General features: G+C 34.6%; 10 non-coding genes across 10 annotated transcripts; all 10 read right to left on the bottom strand.

Annotated features, from left to right (window-relative positions):
* Window positions 1-637: 637 nt before the first annotated feature.
* On the bottom strand, window positions 638-711 carry TRNAN-AUU (transfer RNA asparagine (anticodon AUU)). The gene has a single exon. It is a non-coding gene; the product is annotated as a tRNA-Asn (tRNA).
* A 1,095-nt stretch (window positions 712-1,806) lies between these two features.
* TRNAN-AUU (transfer RNA asparagine (anticodon AUU)) lies at window positions 1,807-1,880 on the bottom strand. Its single transcript has one exon. It is a non-coding gene; the product is annotated as a tRNA-Asn (tRNA).
* Window positions 1,881-2,975: 1,095 nt separating this feature from the next.
* TRNAN-AUU (transfer RNA asparagine (anticodon AUU)) lies at window positions 2,976-3,049 on the bottom strand. The gene has a single exon. It is a non-coding gene; the product is annotated as a tRNA-Asn (tRNA).
* A 1,095-nt stretch (window positions 3,050-4,144) lies between these two features.
* Window positions 4,145-4,218, bottom strand: TRNAN-AUU (transfer RNA asparagine (anticodon AUU)). The gene has a single exon. It is a non-coding gene; the product is annotated as a tRNA-Asn (tRNA).
* Window positions 4,219-7,650: 3,432 nt separating this feature from the next.
* TRNAN-AUU (transfer RNA asparagine (anticodon AUU)) lies at window positions 7,651-7,724 on the bottom strand. The gene has a single exon. It is a non-coding gene; the product is annotated as a tRNA-Asn (tRNA).
* Window positions 7,725-8,819: 1,095 nt separating this feature from the next.
* Window positions 8,820-8,893, bottom strand: TRNAN-AUU (transfer RNA asparagine (anticodon AUU)). The gene has a single exon. It is a non-coding gene; the product is annotated as a tRNA-Asn (tRNA).
* Window positions 8,894-9,988: 1,095 nt separating this feature from the next.
* On the bottom strand, window positions 9,989-10,062 carry TRNAN-AUU (transfer RNA asparagine (anticodon AUU)). The gene has a single exon. It is a non-coding gene; the product is annotated as a tRNA-Asn (tRNA).
* A 1,095-nt stretch (window positions 10,063-11,157) lies between these two features.
* TRNAN-AUU (transfer RNA asparagine (anticodon AUU)) lies at window positions 11,158-11,231 on the bottom strand. Its single transcript has one exon. It is a non-coding gene; the product is annotated as a tRNA-Asn (tRNA).
* A 1,095-nt stretch (window positions 11,232-12,326) lies between these two features.
* On the bottom strand, window positions 12,327-12,400 carry TRNAN-AUU (transfer RNA asparagine (anticodon AUU)). The gene has a single exon. It is a non-coding gene; the product is annotated as a tRNA-Asn (tRNA).
* A 5,660-nt stretch (window positions 12,401-18,060) lies between these two features.
* Window positions 18,061-18,134, bottom strand: TRNAS-ACU (transfer RNA serine (anticodon ACU)). Its single transcript has one exon. It is a non-coding gene; the product is annotated as a tRNA-Ser (tRNA).
* Window positions 18,135-21,165: the final 3,031 nt, after the last annotated feature.

The following is a 21,165-nucleotide window of genomic DNA, read 5'->3' on the forward strand; positions in this document are numbered from 1 at the left end:
TGTCACCAGAAGAGCAATACAAAATGTACAAGTGATATATTAAAATCATCTTTCCAGCTTGAATTTCAATGATGCATTAGGGCAACGATTTTGTGAGAAACATCTTCACCCTTAAATAAAGATTTTCTTAATTCCTTACCTGTGTGCTAATTAGATATCACCTTGTTTTCACATTAAACAGACTTCTACATGAGAAAGCAGCAAGGATGCAGTGGCGTTAATGTTTCCTGGTGTCAACCTGTATTATTTCAGTAGACATTGAAATGAGGATGCATCTTGCTGCCTTTCCAATGAAGCAAGTTTAATTTAGTTATAGGTGAAAAACCATCCCTACAAAGGTGTTAATCAGAGACTTGGCTTTGTGGACACTTTTTAGAGAACAAATTTGTTAGCATAAAAATAAAGGCAGAAAATGAAGAGCTGTTTAATCACTCAATTGGATTTTTCTGCCAGCATATTTTTTTTCTCTGCAACCCATTGCTTAATTGTGCTTCCTAGCTGTTTTTTATAAAATCACTGAATCAAATCTAACTCTGATTACATCAGAGAAGGCCAGGTACCCTACACCATAAGAGGGGGTTTGAAATTTTGACTTGTCTACTTAAATATCACCAAAACCTGATCACAAGGTCAATTATGTCCCTGGGTGGGATTGAACCACCAACCTTTTGGTTAATAGCCAGACACACTAACCAATTGCGCCACAGAGACACTTTGCAAAAAGTACATACTGACAAAGGCTAATAAGCATTCATCTAGAACGTTTCCTAGAAAAACTTTAAAAAGTCAATAATCTGGAGAGTTTTTGTAAGAATTTTCTTAAATCAACCAACGAAGAAACACATTGGTACTTTCCCATGATGAGTGAGTGCTTCAGGATCTCTTGCACTTACATGTGCAGCAGAGTACTGCAATGGAAGCATGCTGGGCCCATTACCCAGAGGTAGGCAGATTGAAACTATCCTCTGCTATATGCATTTTTTTTGTTAGTTAAAGTAATCCAAAACTGGGATTGATATGTTAGCTATTTTATGTTTACTTAAAGTACAATAACTTTTACCATTTTAATTTGTTTTAATAGTATATTGACAGTATTGTTTTCTTTCAAAAATCCACTTAATTTTCTTTACCCTATTATTAAAATGGTAATTGACAAAAACAAACTACATTGTCACCAGAAGAGCAATACAAAATGTACAAGTGATATATTAAAATCATCTTTCCAGCTTGAATTTCAATGATGCATTAGGGCAACGATTTTGTGAGAAACATCTTCACCCTTAAATAAAGATTTTCTTAATTCCTTACCTGTGTGCTAATTAGATATCACCTTGTTTTCACATTAAACAGACTTCTACATGAGAAAGCAGCAAGGATGCAGTGGCGTTAATGTTTCCTGGTGTCAACCTGTATTATTTCAGTAGACATTGAAATGAGGATGCATCTTGCTGCCTTTCCAATGAAGCAAGTTTAATTTAGTTATAGGTGAAAAACCATCCCTACAAAGGTGTTAATCAGAGACTTGGCTTTGTGGACACTTTTTAGAGTACAAATTTGTTAGCATAAAAATAAAGGCAGAAAATGAAGAGCTGTTTAATCACTCAATTGGATTTTTCTGCCAGCATATTTTTTTTCTCTGCAACCCATTGCTTAATTGTGCTTCCTAGCTGTTTTTTATAAAATCACTGAATCAAATCTAACTCTGATTACATCAGAGAAGGCCAGGTACCCTACACCATAAGAGGGGGTTTGAAATTTTGACTTGTCTACTTAAATATCACCAAAACCTGATCACAAGGTCAATTATGTCCCTGGGTGGGATTGAACCACCAACCTTTTGGTTAATAGCCAGACACACTAACCAATTGCGCCACAGAGACACTTTGCAAAAAGTACATACTGACAAAGGCTAATAAGCATTCATCTAGAACGTTTCCTAGAAAAACTTTAAAAAGTCAATAATCTGGAGAGTTTTTGTAAGAATTTTCTTAAATCAACCAACGAAGAAACACATTGGTACTTTCCCATGATGAGTGAGTGCTTCAGGATCTCTTGCACTTACATGTGCAGCAGAGTACTGCAATGGAAGCATGCTGGGCCCATTACCCAGAGGTAGGCAGATTGAAACTATCCTCTGCTATATGCATTTTTTTTGTTAATTAAAGTAATCCAAAACTGGGATTGATATGTTAGCTATTTTATGTTTACTTAAAGTACAATAACTTTTACCATTTTAATTTGTTTTAATAGTATATTGACAGTATTGTTTTCTTTCAAAAATCCACTTAATTTTCTTTACCCTATTATTAAAATGGTAATTGACAAAAACAAACTACATTGTCACCAGAAGAGCAATACAAAATGTACAAGTGATATATTAAAATCATCTTTCCAGCTTGAATTTCAATGATGCATTAGGGCAACGATTTTGTGAGAAACATCTTCACCCTTAAATAAAGATTTTCTTAATTCCTTACCTGTGTGCTAATTAGATATCACCTTGTTTTCACATTAAACAGACTTCTACATGAGAAAGCAGCAAGGATGCAGTGGCGTTAATGTTTCCTGGTGTCAACCTTTATTATTTCAGTAGACATTGAAATGAGGATGCATCTTGCTGCCTTTCCAATGAAGCAAGTTTAATTTAGTTATAGGTGAAAAACCATCCCTACAAAGGTGTTAATCAGAGACTTGGCTTTGTGGACACTTTTTAGAGAACAAATTTGTTAGCATAAAAATAAAGGCAGAAAATGAAGAGCTGTTTAATCACTCAATTGGATTTTTCTGCCAGCATATTTTTTTTCTCTGCAACCCATTGCTTAATTGTGCTTCCTAGCTGTTTTTTATAAAATCACTGAATCAAATCTAACTCTGATTACATCAGAGAAGGCCAGGTACCCTACACCATAAGAGGGGGTTTGAAATTTTGACTTGTCTACTTAAATATCACCAAAACCTGATCACAAGGTCAATTATGTCCCTGGGTGGGATTGAACCACCAACCTTTTGGTTAATAGCCAGACACACTAACCAATTGCGCCACAGAGACACTTTGCAAAAAGTACATACTGACAAAGGCTAATAAGCATTCATCTAGAACGTTTCCTAGAAAAACTTTAAAAAGTCAATAATCTGGAGAGTTTTTGTAAGAATTTTCTTAAATCAACCAACGAAGAAACACATTGGTACTTTCCCATGATGAGTGAGTGCTTCAGGATCTCTTGCACTTACATGTGCAGCAGAGTACTGCAATGGAAGCATGCTGGGCCCATTACCCAGAGGTAGGCAGATTGAAACTATCCTCTGCTATATGCATTTTTTTTGTTAATTAAAGTAATCCAAAACTGGGATTGATATGTTAGCTATTTTATGTTTACTTAAAGTACAATAACTTTTACCATTTTAATTTGTTTTAATAGTATATTGACAGTATTGTTTTCTTTCAAAAATCCACTTAATTTTCTTTACCCTATTATTAAAATGGTAATTGACAAAAACAAACTACATTGTCACCAGAAGAGCAATACAAAATGTACAAGTGATATATTAAAATCATCTTTCCAGCTTGAATTTCAATGATGCATTAGGGCAACGATTTTGTGAGAAACATCTTCACCCTTAAATAAAGATTTTCTTAATTCCTTACCTGTGTGCTAATTAGATATCACCTTGTTTTCACATTAAACAGACTTCTACATGAGAAAGCAGCAAGGATGCAGTGGCGTTAATGTTTCCTGGTGTCAACCTGTATTATTTCAGTAGACATTGAAATGAGGATGCATCTTGCTGCCTTTCCAATGAAGCAAGTTTAATTTAGTTATAGGTGAAAAACCATCCCTACAAAGGTGTTAATCAGAGACTTGGCTTTGTGGACACTTTTTAGAGAACAAATTTGTTAGCATAAAAATAAAGGCAGAAAATGAAGAGCTGTTTAATCACTCAATTGGATTTTTCTGCCAGCATATTTTTTTTCTCTGCAACCCATTGCTTAATTGTGCTTCCTAGCTGTTTTTTATAAAATCACTGAATCAAATCTAACTCTGATTACATCAGAGAAGGCCAGGTACCCTACACCATAAGAGGGGGTTTGAAATTTTGACTTGTCTACTTAAATATCACCAAAACCTGATCACAAGGTCAATTATGTCCCTGGGTGGGATTGAACCACCAACCTTTTGGTTAATAGCCAGACACACTAACCAATTGCGCCACAGAGACACTTTGCAAAAAGTACATACTGACAAAGGCTAATAAGCATTCATCTAGAACGTTTCCTAGAAAAACTTTAAAAAGTCAATAATCTGGAGAGTTTTTGTAAGAATTTTCTTAAATCAACCAACGAAGAAACACATTGGTACTTTCCCATGATGAGTGAGTGCTTCAGGATCTCTTGCACTTACATGTGCAGCAGAGTACTGCAATGGAAGCATGCTGGGCCCATTACCCAGAGGTAGGCAGATTGAAACTATCCTCTGCTATATGCATTTTTTTTGTTAATTAAAGTAATCCAAAACTGGGATTGATATGTTAGCTATTTTATGTTTACTTAAAGTACAATAACTTTTACCATTTTAATTTGTTTTAATAGTATATTGACAGTATTGTTTTCTTTCAAAAATCCACTTAATTTTCTTTACCCTATTATTAAAATGGTAATTGACAAAAACAAACTACATTGTCACCAGAAGAGCAATACAAAATGTACAAGTGATATATTAAAATCATCTTTCCAGCTTGAATTTCAATGATGCATTAGGGCAACGATTTTGTGAGAAACATCTTCACCCTTAAATAAAGATTTTCTTAATTCCTTACCTGTGTGCTAATTAGATATCACCTTGTTTTCACATTAAACAGACTTCTACATGAGAAAGCAGCAAGGATGCAGTGGCGTTAATGTTTCCTGGTGTCAACCTGTATTATTTCAGTAGACATTGAAATGAGGATGCATCTTGCTGCCTTTCCAATGAAGCAAGTTTAATTTAGTTATAGGTGAAAAACCATCCCTACAAAGGTGTTAATCAGAGACTTGGCTTTGTGGACACTTTTTAGAGTACAAATTTGTTAGCATAAAAATAAAGGCAGAAAATGAAGAGCTGTTTAATCACTCAATTGGATTTTTCTGCCAGCATATTTTTTTTCTCTGCAACCCATTGCTTAATTGTGCTTCCTAGCTGTTTTTTATAAAATCACTGAATCAAATCTAACTCTGATTACATCAGAGAAGGCCAGGTACCCTACACCATAAGAGGGGGTTTGAAATTTTGACTTGTCTACTTAAAGATCACCAAAATCTGATAACAAGGTCAATTACATCCCTGGGTGGGATTAAACCACCAACCTTTTGGTTAGTAGCCAGACACACTAACCGATTGCGCCACAGAGACACTTTGCAAAAAGTACATACTGACAAAGGCTAATAAGCATTCATCTAGAACGTTTCCTAGAAAAACTTTAAAAAGTCAATAATCTGGAGAGTTTTTGTAAGAATTTTCTTAAATCAACCAACGAAGAAAGACATTGGTACTTTCACATGATGAGTAAGTGCTTCAGGATCTCTTGCACTTACATGTGCAGCAGAGTACTGCAATGGAAGCATGCTGGGCCCATTACCCAGAGGTAGGCAGATTGAAACTATCCTCTGCTATATGCATTTTTTTTGTTAATTAAAGTAATCCAAAACTGGGATTGATATGTTAGCTATTTTATGTTTACTTAAAGTACAATAACTTTTACCATTTTAATTTGTTTTAATAGTATATTGACAGTATTGTTTTCTTTCAAAAATCCACTTAATTTTCTTTACCCTATTATTAAAATGGTAATTGACAAAAACAAAATACATTGTCACCAGAAGAGCAATACAAAATGTACAAGTGATATATTAAAATCATCTTTCCAGCTTGAATTTCAATGATGCATTGGGGCAACGATTTTGTGAGAAACATCTTCACCCTTAAATAAAGATTTTCTTAATTCCTTACCTGTGTGCTAATTAGATATCACCTTGTTTTCACATCAAACAGACTTTCACATGAGAAAGCAGCAAGGATGCAGTGGCGTTAATGTTTCCTGGTGTCAACCTGTATTATTTCAGTAGACATTGAAATGAGGATGCATCTTGCTGCCTTTCCAATGAAGCAAGTTTAATTTAGTAATAGGTGAAAAACCATCCTTTCAAAGGTGTTCATCAGAGACTTGGCTTTGTGGACACTTTTCAGAGAACAAATTTGTTAGCATAAAAATAAAGCCAGAAAAAGAAGAGCTGTTTAATCACTCAATTGGATTTTTTTGCCAGCATATTTCTTTTTCTCTGCAACCCACTGCTAAATTGTGCTTCCTAGCTGTTTTTATAATATCACTGAATCAAATCTAACTCTGATTACATCAGAGAAGGCCAGGTACCCTACACCATAAGAGGGGGTTTGAAATTTTGACTTGTCTACTTAAAGATCACCAAAATCTGATAACAAGTTCAATTACGTCCCTGGGTGGGATTGAACCACCAACCTTTTGGTTAATAGCCATACACACTAACTGATTGCGCCACAGAGACACTTTGCAAAAGTACATACTGACAAAGGCTAATAAGCATTCATCTAAAACGTTTCCTAGAAAAACTTTAAAAAGTCAATAATCTGGAGAGTTTTTGTAAGATGTTTCTTCCATCAACCAACGAAGAAACACATTGGTACTTTCCCATGATGAGTGAGTGCTTCAGGATCTCTTGCACTTACATGTGCAGCAGAGTACTGCAATGGAAGCATGCTGGGCCCATAACCCAGAGGTAGGCAGATTGAAACTATCCTTTGCTATATGCATTTTTTTTTGTTAATTTAAGTAATCAAAACTGGGATTGATATTTTGGCTCTTTTATTTTTACTTAAAGTACAATAACTTTTACCATTTTAATTTATTTTAATAGTATATTGACAGTATTGTTTTCTTTCAAAAATCCACTTAATTTTCTTTACCCTATTATTAAAATGGTAATTGACAAAAACAAACTACATTGTCACCAGAAGAGCAATACAAAATGTACAAGTGATATATTAAAATCATCTTTCCAGCTTGAATTTCAATGATGCATTAGGGCAACGATTTTGTGAGAAACATCTTCACCCTTAAATACAGATTTTCTTAATTCCTTACCTGTGTGCTAATTAGATATCACCTTGTTTTCACATTAAACAGACTTCTACATGAGAAAGCAGCAAGGATGCAGTGGCGTTAATGTTTCCTGGTGTCAACCTGTATTATTTCAGTAGACATTGAAATGAGGATGCATCTTGCTGCCTTTCCAATGAAGCAAGTTTAATTTAGTTATAGGTGAAAAACCATCCCTACAAAGGTGTTAATCAGAGACTTGGCTTTGTGGACACTTTTTAGAGAACAAATTTGTTAGCATAAAAATAAAGGCAGAAAATGAAGAGCTGTTTAATCACTCAATTGGATTTTTCTGCCAGCATATTTTTTTTCTCTGCAACCCATTGCTTAATTGTGCTTCCTAGCTGTTTTTTATAAAATCACTGAATCAAATCTAACTCTGATTACATCAGAGAAGGCCAGGTACCCTACACCATAAGAGGGGGTTTGAAATTTTGACTTGTTTACTTAAATATCACCAAAACCTGATCACAAGGTCAATTATGTCCCTGGGTGGGATTGAACCACCAACCTTTTGGTTAATAGCCAGACACACTAACCAATTGCGCCACAGAGACACTTTGCAAAAAGTACATACTGACAAAGGCTAATAAGCATTCATCTAGAACGTTTCCTAGAAAAACTTTAAAAAGTCAATAATCTGGAGAGTTTTTGTAAGAATTTTCTTAAATCAACCAACGAAGAAACACATTGGTACTTTCCCATGATGAGTGAGTGCTTCAGGATCTCTTGCACTTACATGTGCAGCAGAGTACTGCAATGGAAGCATGCTGGGCCCATTACCCAGAGGTAGGCAGATTGAAACTATCCTCTGCTATATGCATTTTTTTTGTTAATTAAAGTAATCCAAAACTGGGATTGATATGTTAGCTATTTTATGTTTACTTAAAGTACAATAACTTTTACCATTTTAATTTGTTTTAATAGTATATTGACAGTATTGTTTTCTTTCAAAAATCCACTTAATTTTCTTTACCCTATTATTAAAATGGTAATTGACAAAAACAAACTACATTGTCACCAGAAGAGCAATACAAAATGTACAAGTGATATATTAAAATCATCTTTCCAGCTTGAATTTCAATGATGCATTAGGGCAACGATTTTGTGAGAAACATCTTCACCCTTAAATAAAGATTTTCTTAATTCCTTACCTGTGTGCTAATTAGATATCACCTTGTTTTCACATTAAACAGACTTCTACATGAGAAAGCAGCAAGGATGCAGTGGCGTTAATGTTTCCTGGTGTCAACCTGTATTATTTCAGTAGACATTGAAATGAGGATGCATCTTGCTGCCTTTCCAATGAAGCAAGTTTAATTTAGTTATAGGTGAAAAACCATCCCTACAAAGGTGTTAATCAGAGACTTGGCTTTGTGGACACTTTTTAGAGAACAAATTTGTTAGCATAAAAATAAAGGCAGAAAATGAAGAGCTGTTTAATCACTCAATTGGATTTTTCTGCCAGCATATTTTTTTTCTCTGCAACCCATTGCTTAATTGTGCTTCCTAGCTGTTTTTTATAAAATCACTGAATCAAATCTAACTCTGATTACATCAGAGAAGGCCAGGTACCCTACACCATAAGAGGGGGTTTGAAATTTTGACTTGTCTACTTAAATATCACCAAAACCTGATCACAAGGTCAATTATGTCCCTGGGTGGGATTGAACCACCAACCTTTTGGTTAATAGCCAGACACACTAACCAATTGCGCCACAGAGACACTTTGCAAAAAGTACATACTGACAAAGGCTAATAAGCATTCATCTAGAACGTTTCCTAGAAAAACTTTAAAAAGTCAATAATCTGGAGAGTTTTTGTAAGAATTTTCTTAAATCAACCAACGAAGAAACACATTGGTACTTTCCCATGATGAGTGAGTGCTTCAGGATCTCTTGCACTTACATGTGCAGCAGAGTACTGCAATGGAAGCATGCTGGGCCCATTACCCAGAGGTAGGCAGATTGAAACTATCCTCTGCTATATGCATTTTTTTTGTTAGTTAAAGTAATCCAAAACTGGGATTGATATGTTAGCTATTTTATGTTTACTTAAAGTACAATAACTTTTACCATTTTAATTTGTTTTAATAGTATATTGACAGTATTGTTTTCTTTCAAAAATCCACTTAATTTTCTTTACCCTATTATTAAAATGGTAATTGACAAAAACAAACTACATTGTCACCAGAAGAGCAATACAAAATGTACAAGTGATATATTAAAATCATCTTTCCAGCTTGAATTTCAATGATGCATTAGGGCAACGATTTTGTGAGAAACATCTTCACCCTTAAATAAAGATTTTCTTAATTCCTTACCTGTGTGCTAATTAGATATCACCTTGTTTTCACATTAAACAGACTTCTACATGAGAAAGCAGCAAGGATGCAGTGGCGTTAATGTTTCCTGGTGTCAACCTGTATTATTTCAGTAGACATTGAAATGAGGATGCATCTTGCTGCCTTTCCAATGAAGCAAGTTTAATTTAGTTATAGGTGAAAAACCATCCCTACAAAGGTGTTAATCAGAGACTTGGCTTTGTGGACACTTTTTAGAGTACAAATTTGTTAGCATAAAAATAAAGGCAGAAAATGAAGAGCTGTTTAATCACTCAATTGGATTTTTCTGCCAGCATATTTTTTTTCTCTGCAACCCATTGCTTAATTGTGCTTCCTAGCTGTTTTTTATAAAATCACTGAATCAAATCTAACTCTGATTACATCAGAGAAGGCCAGGTACCCTACACCATAAGAGGGGGTTTGAAATTTTGACTTGTCTACTTAAATATCACCAAAACCTGATCACAAGGTCAATTATGTCCCTGGGTGGGATTGAACCACCAACCTTTTGGTTAATAGCCAGACACACTAACCAATTGCGCCACAGAGACACTTTGCAAAAAGTACATACTGACAAAGGCTAATAAGCATTCATCTAGAACGTTTCCTAGAAAAACTTTAAAAAGTCAATAATCTGGAGAGTTTTTGTAAGAATTTTCTTAAATCAACCAACGAAGAAACACATTGGTACTTTCCCATGATGAGTGAGTGCTTCAGGATCTCTTGCACTTACATGTGCAGCAGAGTACTGCAATGGAAGCATGCTGGGCCCATTACCCAGAGGTAGGCAGATTGAAACTATCCTCTGCTATATGCATTTTTTTTGTTAATTAAAGTAATCCAAAACTGGGATTGATATGTTAGCTATTTTATGTTTACTTAAAGTACAATAACTTTTACCATTTTAATTTGTTTTAATAGTATATTGACAGTATTGTTTTCTTTCAAAAATCCACTTAATTTTCTTTACCCTATTATTAAAATGGTAATTGACAAAAACAAACTACATTGTCACCAGAAGAGCAATACAAAATGTACAAGTGATATATTAAAATCATCTTTCCAGCTTGAATTTCAATGATGCATTAGGGCAACGATTTTGTGAGAAACATCTTCACCCTTAAATAAAGATTTTCTTAATTCCTTACCTGTGTGCTAATTAGATATCACCTTGTTTTCACATTAAACAGACTTCTACATGAGAAAGCAGCAAGGATGCAGTGGCGTTAATGTTTCCTGGTGTCAACCTTTATTATTTCAGTAGACATTGAAATGAGGATGCATCTTGCTGCCTTTCCAATGAAGCAAGTTTAATTTAGTTATAGGTGAAAAACCATCCCTACAAAGGTGTTAATCAGAGACTTGGCTTTGTGGACACTTTTTAGAGAACAAATTTGTTAGCATAAAAATAAAGGCAGAAAATGAAGAGCTGTTTAATCACTCAATTGGATTTTTCTGCCAGCATATTTTTTTTCTCTGCAACCCATTGCTTAATTGTGCTTCCTAGCTGTTTTTTATAAAATCACTGAATCAAATCTAACTCTGATTACATCAGAGAAGGCCAGGTACCCTACACCATAAGAGGGGGTTTGAAATTTTGACTTGTCTACTTAAATATCACCAAAACCTGATCACAAGGTCAATTATGTCCCTGGGTGGGATTGAACCACCAACCTTTTGGTTAATAGCCAGACACACTAACCAATTGCGCCACAGAGACACTTTGCAAAAAGTACATACTGACAAAGGCTAATAAGCATTCATCTAGAACGTTTCCTAGAAAAACTTTAAAAAGTCAATAATCTGGAGAGTTTTTGTAAGAATTTTCTTAAATCAACCAACGAAGAAACACATTGGTACTTTCCCATGATGAGTGAGTGCTTCAGGATCTCTTGCACTTACATGTGCAGCAGAGTACTGCAATGGAAGCATGCTGGGCCCATTACCCAGAGGTAGGCAGATTGAAACTATCCTCTGCTATATGCATTTTTTTTGTTAATTAAAGTAATCCAAAACTGGGATTGATATGTTAGCTATTTTATGTTTACTTAAAGTACAATAACTTTTACCATTTTAATTTGTTTTAATAGTATATTGACAGTATTGTTTTCTTTCAAAAATCCACTTAATTTTCTTTACCCTATTATTAAAATGGTAATTGACAAAAACAAACTACATTGTCACCAGAAGAGCAATACAAAATGTACAAGTGATATATTAAAATCATCTTTCCAGCTTGAATTTCAATGATGCATTAGGGCAACGATTTTGTGAGAAACATCTTCACCCTTAAATAAAGATTTTCTTAATTCCTTACCTGTGTGCTAATTAGATATCACCTTGTTTTCACATTAAACAGACTTCTACATGAGAAAGCAGCAAGGATGCAGTGGCGTTAATGTTTCCTGGTGTCAACCTGTATTATTTCAGTAGACATTGAAATGAGGATGCATCTTGCTGCCTTTCCAATGAAGCAAGTTTAATTTAGTTATAGGTGAAAAACCATCCCTACAAAGGTGTTAATCAGAGACTTGGCTTTGTGGACACTTTTTAGAGAACAAATTTGTTAGCATAAAAATAAAGGCAGAAAATGAAGAGCTGTTTAATCACTCAATTGGATTTTTCTGCCAGCATATTTTTTTTCTCTGCAACCCATTGCTTAATTGTGCTTCCTAGCTGTTTTTTATAAAATCACTGAATCAAATCTAACTCTGATTACATCAGAGAAGGCCAGGTACCCTACACCATAAGAGGGGGTTTGAAATTTTGACTTGTCTACTTAAATATCACCAAAACCTGATCACAAGGTCAATTATGTCCCTGGGTGGGATTGAACCACCAACCTTTTGGTTAATAGCCAGACACACTAACCAATTGCGCCACAGAGACACTTTGCAAAAAGTACATACTGACAAAGGCTAATAAGCATTCATCTAGAACGTTTCCTAGAAAAACTTTAAAAAGTCAATAATCTGGAGAGTTTTTGTAAGAATTTTCTTAAATCAACCAACGAAGAAACACATTGGTACTTTCCCATGATGAGTGAGTGCTTCAGGATCTCTTGCACTTACATGTGCAGCAGAGTACTGCAATGGAAGCATGCTGGGCCCATTACCCAGAGGTAGGCAGATTGAAACTATCCTCTGCTATATGCATTTTTTTTGTTAATTAAAGTAATCCAAAACTGGGATTGATATGTTAGCTATTTTATGTTTACTTAAAGTACAATAACTTTTACCATTTTAATTTGTTTTAATAGTATATTGACAGTATTGTTTTCTTTCAAAAATCCACTTAATTTTCTTTACCCTATTATTAAAATGGTAATTGACAAAAACAAACTACATTGTCACCAGAAGAGCAATACAAAATGTACAAGTGATATATTAAAATCATCTTTCCAGCTTGAATTTCAATGATGCATTAGGGCAACGATTTTGTGAGAAACATCTTCACCCTTAAATAAAGATTTTCTTAATTCCTTACCTGTGTGCTAATTAGATATCACCTTGTTTTCACATTAAACAGACTTCTACATGAGAAAGCAGCAAGGATGCAGTGGCGTTAATGTTTCCTGGTGTCAACCTGTATTATTTCAGTAGACATTGAAATGAGGATGCATCTTGCTGCCTTTCCAATGAAGCAAGTTTAATTTAGTTATAGGTGAAAAACCATCCCTACAAAGGTGTTAATCAGAGACTTGGCTTTGTGGACACTTTTTAGAGTACAAATTTGTTAGCATAAAAATAAAGGCAGAAAATGAAGAGCTGTTTAATCACTCAATTGGATTTTTCTGCCAGCATATTTTTTTTCTCTGCAACCCATTGCTTAATTGTGCTTCCTAGCTGTTTTTTATAAAATCACTGAATCAAATCTAACTCTGATTACATCAGAGAAGGCCAGGTACCCTACACCATAAGAGGGGGTTTGAAATTTTGACTTGTCTACTTAAAGATCACCAAAATCTGATAACAAGGTCAATTACATCCCTGGGTGGGATTAAACCACCAACCTTTTGGTTAGTAGCCAGACACACTAACCGATTGCGCCACAGAGACACTTTGCAAAAAGTACATACTGACAAAGGCTAATAAGCATTCATCTAGAACGTTTCCTAGAAAAACTTTAAAAAGTCAATAATCTGGAGAGTTTTTGTAAGAATTTTCTTAAATCAACCAACGAAGAAAGACATTGGTACTTTCACATGATGAGTAAGTGCTTCAGGATCTCTTGCACTTACATGTGCAGCAGAGTACTGCAATGGAAGCATGCTGGGCCCATTACCCAGAGGTAGGCAGATTGAAACTATCCTCTGCTATATGCATTTTTTTTGTTAATTAAAGTAATCCAAAACTGGGATTGATATGTTAGCTATTTTATGTTTACTTAAAGTACAATAACTTTTACCATTTTAATTTGTTTTAATAGTATATTGACAGTATTGTTTTCTTTCAAAAATCCACTTAATTTTCTTTACCCTATTATTAAAATGGTAATTGACAAAAACAAAATACATTGTCACCAGAAGAGCAATACAAAATGTACAAGTGATATATTAAAATCATCTTTCCAGCTTGAATTTCAATGATGCATTGGGGCAACGATTTTGTGAGAAACATCTTCACCCTTAAATAAAGATTTTCTTAATTCCTTACCTGTGTGCTAATTAGATATCACCTTGTTTTCACATCAAACAGACTTTCACATGAGAAAGCAGCAAGGATGCAGTGGCGTTAATGTTTCCTGGTGTCAACCTGTATTATTTCAGTAGACATTGAAATGAGGATGCATCTTGCTGCCTTTCCAATGAAGCAAGTTTAATTTAGTAATAGGTGAAAAACCATCCTTTCAAAGGTGTTCATCAGAGACTTGGCTTTGTGGACACTTTTCAGAGAACAAATTTGTTAGCATAAAAATAAAGCCAGAAAAAGAAGAGCTGTTTAATCACTCAATTGGATTTTTTTGCCAGCATATTTCTTTTTCTCTGCAACCCACTGCTAAATTGTGTTTCCTAGCTGTTTTTATAAAATCACTGAATCAAATCTAACTCTGATTACATCAGAGAAGGCCAGGTACCCTACACCATAAGAGGGGATTTGAAATTTTGACTTGTCTACTTAAAGATCACCAAAATCTGATAACAAGGTCAATTACATCCCTGGGTGGGATTGAACCACCAACCTTTTGGTTAATAGCCGTGCACACTAACTGATTGCGCCACAGAGACACTTTGCAAAAGTACATACTGACAAAGGCTAATAAGCATTCATCTAAAACGTTTCCTAGAAAAACTTTTAAAAAGTCAATAATCTGGAGAGTTTTTGTAAGATGTTTCTTCCATCAACCAACGAAGAAACACATTGGTACTTTCCCATGATGAGTGAGTGCTTCAGGATCTCTTGCACTTACATGTGCAGCAGAGTACAGCAATGAAAGCATGCTGGGCCCATAACCCAGCGGTAGGAAGATTGAAACTATCCTCTGCTATATGCATTTTTTTTTGTTAATTAAAGTAATCCAAAACAGGGATTGATATTTTGGCTCTTTTATTTTTACTTAAAGTACAATAACTTTTACCATTTTAATTTGTTTTAATAGTATATTGACAGTATAGTTTTCTTTAAAAAATCCACTTAATTTTCTTTACCCTATTATTAAAAGGGTAATTGACAAAAACAAACTACATTGTCACCAGAAGAGCAATACAAAATGTACAAGTGATATATTAAAGTCATCTTTCCAGCTTGAATTTCAATGATGCATTGGGGCAACGATTTTGTGAGTAACATTTTCACCCTTAAATAAAGATTTTCTTAATTCCTTACCTGTGTGCTAATTAGATATCACCTTGTTTTCACATTAAACAGACTTCCACATGAGAAAGCAGCAAGGATGCAGTGGCGTTAATGTTTCCTGGTGTCAACCTGTATTATTTCAGTAGACATTGAAATGAGGATGCATCTTGCTGCCTTTCCAATGAAGCAAGTTTAATTTAGTAATAGGTGAAAAACCATCCTTACAAAGGTGTTAATCAGAGACTTGGCTTTGTGGACACTTTTCAGAGAACAAATTTGTTAGCATAAAAATAAAGCCAGAAAATGAAGAGCTGTTTAATCACTCAATTGGATTTTTTTTGCCAGCATATTTCTTTTTCTCTGCAACCCACTGCTAAATTGTGCTTCCTATCTGTTTTTATTAAATCACTGAATCAAATCTAACTCTGATTACATCAGAAAAGGCCAGGTACCCTACACCATAACAGGGGGTTTGAAATTTTGACTTGTCTACTTAAGGATCACCAAAATCTGATAACAAGGTCAATTACGTCCCTTTTGGTTAGTAGCCGGACACACTAACCGATTGCGCCACAGAGACACTTCACAAAAAGTACATACTGACAAAGGCTAATAAGCATACATCTAGAACGTTTCCTAGAAAAACTTTAAAAAGTCAATAATCTGGAGAGTTTTTGTAAAATGTTTCTTCCATCAACCAACGAAGAAATACATTGGTACTTTCCCATGATGAGTAAGTGCTTCAGGATCTCTTGCACTTACATGTGCAGCAGAGTACTGCAATGGAAGCATGCTGGGCCCATAACCCAGAGGTAGGCAGATTGAAACTATCATTTGCTATATGCATTTTTTTTGTTAATTTAAGTAATCAAAACTGGGATTGATATTTTTGCTCTTTTATTTTTACTTGAAGTACAATAACTTTTACCATTTTAATTTGTTTAAATCCACTAAATTTTCTTTACCCTATTATTAAAAGGGTAATTGACAAAAACAAACTACATTGTCACCAGAAGAGCAATACAAAATGTACACGTGATATATTAAAATCATCTTTCCAGCTTGAATTTCAATGATGCATTGGGGCAACGATTTTGTGAGAAACATCTTCACCCTTAAATAAAGTTTTTCTTAATTCCTTACCTGTGTGCTAATTAGATATCACCTTGTTTTCACATTAAACAGACTTCCACATGAGAAAGCAGCAAGGATGCAGTGGCGTTAATGTTTCCTGGTGTCAACCTGTATTATTTCAGTAGACATTGAAATGAGGATGCATCTTGCTGCCTTTCCAATGAAGCAAGTTTAATTTAGTAATAGGTGAAAAACCATCCTTACAAAGGTGTTAATCAGAGACTTGGCTTTGTGGACACTTTTCAGAGAACAAATTTGTTAGCATAAAAATAAAGCCAGAAAATGAAGAGCTGTTTAATCACTCAATTGGATTTTTTTTGCCAGCATATTTCTTTTTCTCTGCAACCCACTGCTAAATTGTGCTTCCTATCTGTTTTTATTAAATCACTGAATCAAATCTAACTCTGATTACATCAGAAAAGGCAAGGTACCCTACACCATAACAGGGGGTTTGAAATTTTGACTTGTCTACTTAAGGATCACCAAAATCTGATAACAAGGTCAATTACGTCCCTTTTGGTTAGTAGCCGGACACACTAACCGATTGCGCCACAGAGACACTGCGCAAAAAGTACATACTGACAAAGGCTAATAAGCATACATCTAGAACGTTTCCTAGAAAAACTTTAAAAAGTCAATAATCTGGAGAGTTTTTGTAAAATGTTTCTTCCATCAACCAACGAAGAAATACATTGGTACTTTCCCATGATGAGTAAGTGCTTCAGGATCTCTTGCACTTACATGTGCAGCAGAGTACTGCAATGGAAGCATGCTGGGCCCATAACCCAGAGGTAGGCAGATTGAAACTATCATTTGCTATATGCATTTTTTTTGTTAATTTAAGTAATCAAAACTGGGATTGATATTTTTGCTCTTTTATTTTTACTTGAAGTACAATAACTTTTACCATTTTAATTTGTTTAAATCCACTAAATTTTCTTTACCCTATTATTAAAAGGGTAATTGACAAAAACAAACTACATTGTCACCAGAAGAGCAATACAAAATGTACACGTGATATATTAAAATCATCTTTCCAGCTTGAATTTCAATGACGCATTGGGGCAACGATTTTGTGAGAAACATCTTCACCCTTAAATAAAGTTTTTCTTAATTCCTTACCTGTGTGCTAATTAGATATCACCTTGTTTTCACATTAAACAGACTTCCACATGAGAAAGCAGCAAGGAAGCAGTGGTGGTAATGTTTCCTGGTGTCAACCTGTATTATTTCAGTAGAAATTGAAATGAGGATGCATCTTGCTGCCTTTCCAATGAAGCAAGTTTAAATTAGTAATAGGTGAAAAACCATCCCTACAAAGGTGTTAATCAGAGACTTGGCTTTGTGGACACTTTTCAGAGAACAAATTTGTTAGCATAAAAATAAAGCCAGAAAATGAAGAGCTGTTTAATCACTCAATTGGATTTTTCTGCCAGCATATTTCTTTTTCTCTGCAACCCACTGCTAAATTGTGCTTCCTATCTGTTTTTATAAAATCACTGAATCAAATCTAACTCTGATTACATCAGAGAAGGCCAGGTACCCTACACCATAACAGGGGGTTTGAAATTTTGACTTGTCTACTTAAAGATCACCAAAATCTGATAACAAGGTCAATTACGTCCCTGGGTGGGATTGAACCACCAACCTTTTGGTTAGTAGCCAGACACACTAACCGATTGCGCCACAGAGACACTTTGTAAAAAGTACTTACTGACAAAGGCTAATAAGCATACATCTAGAACGTTTCCTAGAAAAACTTTAAAAAGTCAATAATCTGGAGAGTTTTTGTAAGATGTTTCTTCCATCAACCAACGAAGAAACACATTGGTACTTTCCCATGATGAGTGAGTGCTTCAGGATCTCTTGCACTTACATGTGCAGCAGAGTACTGCAATGGAAGCATGCTGGGCCCATAACCCAGAGGTAGGCAGATTGAAACTATCCTTTGCTATATGCATTTTTTTTTTGTTAATTTAAGTAATCAAAACTGGGATTGATATTTTTGCTCTTTTATTTTTACTTAAAGTACAATAACTTTTATCATTTTAATTTGTTTTAATAGTATATTGACAGTATAGTTTTCTTTAAAAAATCCACTTAATTTTCTTTACCCTATTATTAAAAGGGTAATTGACAAAAACAAACTACATTGTCACCAGAAGAGCAATACAAAATGTACAAGTGATATATTAAAATCATCTTTCCAGCTTGAATTTCAATGATGCATTGGGGCAACGATTTTGTGAGAAACATCTTCACCCTTAAATAAAGATTTTCTTAATTCCTTACCTGTGTGCTAATTAGATATCACCTTGTTTTCACATTAAACAGACTTCCACATGAGAAAGCAGCAAGGATGCAGTGGCGTTAATGTTTCCTGGTGTCAACCCGTATTTTTTCAGTAGACATTGAAATGAGGATGCATCTTGCTGCCTTTCCAATGAAGCAAATTTAATTTAGTAATAGGTGAAAAACCATCCCTACAAAGGTGTTAATCAGAGACTTGGCTTTGTGGACACTTTTCAGAGAACAAATTTGTTTGCATAAAAATAAAGCCAGAAAATTAAGAGCTGTTTAATCACTCAATTGGATTTTTTTGCCAGCATATTTCTTTTTCTCTGCAACCCACTGCTAAATTGTGCTTCCTAGCTGTTTTTATAAAATCACTGAATCAAATCTAACTCTGATTACATCAGAGAAGGCCAGGTACCCTACACCATAAGAGGGGGTTTGAAATTTTGACTTGTCTACTTAAAGATCACCAAAATCTGATAACAAGTTCAATTACGTCACTGGGTGGGATTGAACCACCAACCTTTTGGAAAGTAGCCAGACACACTAACCGATTGCGCCACAGATACACTTTGTAAAAAGTACATACTGACAAAGGCTAATAAGCATACATCTAGAACGTTTCCTAGAAAAACTTTAAAAAGTCAATAATCTGGAGAGTTTTTGCAAGATGTTTCTTCCATCAACCAACGAAGAAACACATTGGTACTTTCCCATGATGAGTGAGTGCTTCAGGATCTCTTGCACTTACATGTGCAGCAGAGTACTGCAATGGAAGCATGCTGGGCCCATAACCCAGAGGTAGGCAGATTGAAACTATCCTTTGCTATATGCATTTTTTTTTGTTAACTTAAGTAATCAAAACTGGGATTGATATTTTTGCTCTTTTATTTTTACTTAAAGTACAATAACTTTTACCATTTTAATTTGTTTTAATAGTATATTGACAGTATAGTTTTCTTTAAAAAATCCACTTAATTTTCTTTACCCTATTATTAAAAGGGTAATTGACAAAAACAAACTACATTGTCACCAGAAGAGCAATACAAAATGTACAAGTGATATATTAAAATCATCTTTCCAGCTTGAATTTCAATGATGCATTGGGGCAACGATTTTGTGAGAAACATCTTCACCCTTAAATAAAGATTTTCTTAATTCCTTACCTGTGTGCTAATTAGATATCACCTTGTTTTCACATTAAACAGACTTCCACATGAGAAAGCAGCAAGGATGCAGTGGCGTTAATGTTTCCTGGTGTCAACCCGTATTTTTTCAGTAGACATTGAAATGAGGATGCATCTTGCTGCCTTTCCAATGAAGCAAATTTAATTTAGTAATAGGTGAAAAACCATCCCTACAAAGGTGTTAATCAGAGACTTGGCTTTGTGGACACTTTTCAGAGAACAAATTTGTTAGCATAAAAATAAAGCCAGAAAATTAAGAGCTGTTTAATCACTCAATTGGATTTTTTTGCCAGCATATTTCTTTTTCTCTGCAACCCACTGCTAAATTGTGCTTCCTAGCTGTTTTTATAAAATCACTGAATCAAATCTAACTCTGATTACATCAGAGAAGGCCAGGTACCCTACACCATAAGAGGGGGTTTGAAATTTTGACTTGTCTACTTAAAGATTACCAAAATCTGATAACAATGTCAATTACGTCCCTGGGTGGGATTGAACCACCAACCTTTTGGTTTATAGCCGTACACACTAACTGATTGCGCCACAGAGACACTTTACAAAAGTACATACTGACAAAGGCTAATAAGAATTCATCTAGAACGTTTCCTAGAAAAACTTTAAAAAGTCAATAATCTGGAGAGTTTTTGTAAGAATTTTCTTAAATCAACCAACGAAGAAACACATTGGTACTTTCCCATGATGAGTGAGTGTTTCAGGATCTCTTGCACTTACATGTGCAGCAGAGTACTGCAATGGAAGCATGCTGGGCCCATTACCCAGAGGTAGGCAGATTAAAAATATCCTCTGCTATATGCATTTTTTTTGTTAATTAAAGTAATCCAAAACTGGGATTGATATTTTTACTCTTTTATTTTTCATTAAAGTACAATAACTTTTACCATTTTAATTTGTTTTAATAGTATATTGAAAGTATTGTTTTCTTTTAAAAATCCACTTAATTTTCTTTACCCTATTATTAAAATGGTAATTGACAAAAACAAACTACATTGTCACCAGAAGAGCAATACAAAATGTACAAGTGATATATTAAAATCATCTTTCCAGCTTGAATTTCAATGATGCATTGGGGCAACGATTTTGTGAGAAACATTTTCACCCTTAAATAAAGATTTTCTTAATTCCTTACCTGTGTGCTAATTAGATATCACCTTGTTTTCACATTAAACAGACTTCCACATGAGAAAGCAGCAAGGATGCAGTGGCGTTAATGTTTCCTGGTGTC

Source organism: Pseudophryne corroboree (genome assembly GCF_028390025.1).
Source record: "Pseudophryne corroboree isolate aPseCor3 chromosome 7 unlocalized genomic scaffold, aPseCor3.hap2 SUPER_7_unloc_1, whole genome shotgun sequence".
NCBI lineage: Eukaryota > Metazoa > Chordata > Amphibia > Anura > Myobatrachidae > Pseudophryne > Pseudophryne corroboree.